The 4,863-nt window shown below is 32.9% G+C and overlaps 1 pseudogene; it reads left to right on the plus strand.

The window, feature by feature from the left end:
* The first annotated feature begins 1,022 nt into the window (after positions 1-1,022).
* The window catches only part of LOC107866317, an 8,806-nt pseudogene continuing 4,965 nt past the window's right edge, over positions 1,023-4,863 (plus strand).

Genomic DNA, 4,863 nt, shown 5'->3' on the forward strand with positions numbered 1-4,863 from the left:
CTCACAAGGATATTTTAGTTTTTACATGCTCCAGCTAAGGGGTATTTTAGTCTTTTAATTTGGTTCTTCTTTGTGGTATTTCCACAGAAACACACGTGGCTACCTTTTCTTTTCTACAGGTATACACCTCTAGCTACACAACAGCTTACATTGTTGCTTTGCCATCTTCTGTTTCATTTCCAGGTATGTATGTATATCTTTCCTTCGTTTGTTCTTTGTGTGTTGGTTAGTCTGCTTTTAGGTTTGTTGTTTAAACTTGGAATTCTCTTTATCTGCTTACTTATGATTCCTTTGAGTTCAATTTCAGCTTATTCAGTGAGAGTAATTTAGGGAAAAATAAATTGTGGGGTATTTTTTTCACTTTTTCGTTCTACAGTTTGACAGTTTGGGGATAAAAGAAGCATCAGCATCATACTTTTGCAAATTCATTATTTATGTGACTTTTTGCTCTTTAACTGTTTGTGAAAATTCTCCAACGAAGCTTGGTATAAGTTAAGAAATAGCAGTGGCCACAACAATTGTAAAGTTAGGATCAAAAACAACAAAAAATCATATTTTCATGAGCCAACATAGGAGGAGTGTATTATTACTATTGTGATGATTATAATGATGTTCACTGTCTAATTTCGAACAAGCAAAAAGGTTCTCCGCATAATTAGGTAATTTAGGCATCCAATTAGAATAGCTTATTTTGTGAGAATTTGAAGAAGAACTTGCAATGGAAAATTGAGGGTTATTTGAAATATTCAAGCTAATAAATTTAGGCATGCCCCTCTTTCTTATGTTAATTGAAAACATGTGAATATGGTTGATAGTAGTACAATGAGGTCTTTGTTCTCATCATCGTTTTGTGATATTTTGTGTTAATATGTTTCTACTTCCTACACATTGGTAATTCTTGTTGGTTGCTTTGAAGAATGGTAATATGGTTCTGACATCTGACTATGCCTATTGTTGGTAAATGTCTAATGAAGAGCAGGTTTGGATCCACCACGGCCAGAAAATATAAATGAAACTAAACTATGTCAATTGACTGGAAGGTGCATGTAAGTTAGTCCGGATACTATCGTTATAATAATCAGTGTCCTTCGGGTTTCGATGCTACGCAAGAAGTGATTTTGTAGTATAGCCACTTCTCATATGGGCTATTCATATTCTTTACAAAATCATTACCGTTTTTCTCTTAATATCCACCATGTCATATCCTTCTACCTTCATAATGATAGTAATAGTAGTGGTACCATTACTCTCTTTCACTTGCAATCAACTCAAAGTCATGTAATTCAACCTGAATTTCCAAGAATCAGTTGGAATAATGTGCCACTGATCACAAATATCGATAGTAAGTTTGCAAATTTTTGATCTGACAAGTGGATTATTGTGTCTGTATTAGATTACCCTTTAAATTCGATTAAGAAGCTGAGGAGGATTAAAGGATGACAAGTACTTGCAACTGGAAATTCAAGAACACCTAAAGTTTAGAATGTGAAAGGTATAATTTACTTGTCTTTAGATATGCACAGAAAAAGTATTGGTTATTTGTTTGCTATACAGCATGATGCTAAAAAAATATTTGACGTTAATGATCGTGGTGATGTTATTGATGATGATATTGGTAAACAATTTTGATGTTGAATTGATTGGTGAGGGTGCTAGGCAAGAAGTGATTTTGCAGTATAGTTACGAGAATCCTAATAGGACTGTGGTTAATCTGTATATTCATTTTGGGCAATGGTCTGTTTGGCTGAGAGACTTGCTGTTGAAAAATGTAGGGGAGATTGGACATGAGGAGTTTTATGTTTGTTGATTACTTAAAAAATAGTGTAAGTACACTAATCAACTACCACAGGAGTTCTCTTGCAAATCTAGAAAACAACAAATTTAACCCCAAAAATTTTTTAAAAAAAATTGAAATACAACTGCCAATTAGTTCAAGCTAGCATAATCATAATCAGACAATTAAGCACTAAAAATATAATAATGTTTCTTAATGTAGGCAGCCTCGATTTATCATTTCAGTATACATCTAAACTAGCATAAATTGATATTCGTTTTTTAAAGTTTTACAAAACTCATTATCATACAGTATTATGATATATTATTTTATTCCCTATTCGAAGTTGTAAGGATGACTCAAATCATTTTGGAAGGAGTTATCTATCGGGTAAAAGTCAGGTAAGGCCTAGGGGTTCATCCAAACCCCTTTCGACTGAAAATTACATGTTTGATCATAATTAAAAAAAATTGATGTATATTTACAGTAGATGTTGAACAAATCCCCTTAGCTTCTTCTTGTGTTTACTTCTTCATGTTTTGGCCATCGGCCGTTAGTGAAAACTCTGACTGCGCCATGATTTATTTTATCTGTAGCTACAACTAGCCTACATGTCTAGAGGTTGTTATGGGAGATTGGTGGGTATGTTGTGGTGTATCCTCCCGTTGTTCATTGGCATGATAAAATCAAGGGATACTCTTTTTTCAGAAGAGAAAGATCTACATGTGAATGTTGGCCGTTTAACCAAGTTTTTGGTAGGTGGAGATCAGCTAAACACAGGTTAAAGATGACAACTTCACTGCAGCATGGCTTTAAGATCTGCTTGCTGTTGGGTACATGGAGCATTGGTTAATGTCTTTAGATTTAGATCGGCCATGGGCAAGCATAGGCCATGGTGACAAGAAGGAATTTGTACCTTAGAAGTTACCATATGTACATGTTGGGGATAGAAGAGATTGGTGTGAATTATGAAATTGTCAATCTGATTAAGTGGACGAAGAATTTTGGCAACATTGTGCTCATGCCTTGGAGTGGAGATTGCTTTATGGTAGAATATTTAGGACAATTATTATATTGTCAAACTAGAAAAATGTAGATCTTGTCGTTGAAAAAGAAAATTTGGATTATATATACAAGTTAGTCATCGACATCTTTTTATTTATATTTTACTTTTCGGTAATAAGTTTATGACTTCTTCGCTTCCGTCATTTCTTTTGCCTACAGCAGCATGACTTCTAAAGGTGGAAGTAAACTCAAGATTCTTAGTAACTATGTTATTTGCGGAGCTCCGTTTAGCATGATCATAACACTTACTATAAATTCATATGTGCTAATTGTGCAATATTAGAACGTTCTCAATATTTGTCACAAAAATAATGTATGTTTTTTACTTGGATTATTGGGCCTGCGCTAGCGCAGGTTCTTCCATCTAGTATTTTAAAAATTATGCACTATTAACATTAAAGTTAAACTATTTTATAAAAATTACTCCATCTTTATCTCTATTTATCACCGAAACTCCAATTCTCAGCATCTATATGGAAGCCAAAAATATTTGATTTTATCAAAAACTCATTAACTTTCACTCTTTCTCTGTTTGATTTTCATTTGTCACTCTCTCTCTCAAGAGCAAGAAACTTCATATTTGGAATAACTGAACTTTCTTGTTTTCTTTCTTCATAATGTTTATAAATGATAAATAATTACTAATTCTTTCAATCATCGTGTTGATAAGAAAACAAAGTAAGAAGTTATATAAGTAATTAAAGATATTATGCATGATTGAAATTAAAATTGAATAACATGTGGAACACACATGTTCCAAAATTAGAATTGAATAACATGTGGAACACATATGTTCCAAAATTAGTATCTTAAAATCTGTGTACTATTAACGTTAAAGTTAAACTATTTGTAAAATTATTCCATCCTTATCTCAATTCGTTACCCAAACTTCATTTATTACTACTATATATAAATGTGAGTGAAGCACACACCTCATGGTTGTCATGTGTGCTTCATGGAATTATTAGTAACTTTGAGGGTATTTTAAGTATGTTTTATTTTTGTGTGCTTCAAGTTGTTGTACCTAAATATTTCTACATGTGTACATTTTGGGTATTGGACAAAAAATCCAGCCTAGGTTTAGTTTTTTACACCTTTTTCCATTGTTTCAATTCTTTAATATATGTGTACCCTACAATTAAAATTTCGGATGGCTACTGGTTCAATTCCTTTATTCATATGACTAATTAGATACTTGTCCATCAACTGTTGTCAATATTAAACGTGTCAATTGAATGAGTATTTGTAAGTCTTCTATCTACGTAATACTCTACGTGTCTACACATTTTGGGTCAAGCCAAACGTGTTATCTATTAAGAGCTAAAAATTTTCAACACTCATTTCATCACAACTTTTTCCTTCATCTATGAGCTTCTCGCACCTTCCAGTCTACCATAGAAACACGTTAGGACGTTGAAGAAGGTATGTTTTTTAGGTTTGTTTTTGTTACGTCTCCTTCTTTTGGTTCCTCTCTGTAACTCATCTGCCTATTTCTCTTTAACCATCTCTAAAATTAAAAGTTAATGGCTTCGTAGGAGAACAGTAAGAGTTGATCTTGCTTGTTGCTGCTGTGATTTTAAGGTCTTTGTGTTTCTTTTTATTTCTCCTTCTACTGTTTTGTCACCGTTGTTGCATATTGATGGCAAAGTTTCTTTATTTTTTGTTTAATTTGATGTTAACTTTGTAATTTCTAACATAAGAACAACATCGCAAATAAAAAAGAGCAACTACAAATTGATGGTTAGTCTTTATAGTTTTTTGTATGTAATTTACACCGACTATGATTGGAATGGAGAGTGTAGTGGCTTTTGAGTTGGTTTGTAATAGTTGCGGTTTCCAGAACATTTTCTTTTGGTATTTCTTGCCTTATTTAATATTTGTGGGAATTACTTCCAAAAATCAAAAGGCAGGGGTGATCTCTTGTGTTAGTCAAGAAGAAGTTAGCCCCTTTACTGGAAGCTCTTTTTGTTTTTTTAGAGGGGTGGAGATTGAACGAGTGACGGGGTTGATTGTTTTATGAATGT

This window comes from Capsicum annuum, chromosome 3 (genome assembly GCF_002878395.1).
Source record: "Capsicum annuum cultivar UCD-10X-F1 chromosome 3, UCD10Xv1.1, whole genome shotgun sequence".
NCBI lineage: Eukaryota > Viridiplantae > Streptophyta > Magnoliopsida > Solanales > Solanaceae > Capsicum > Capsicum annuum.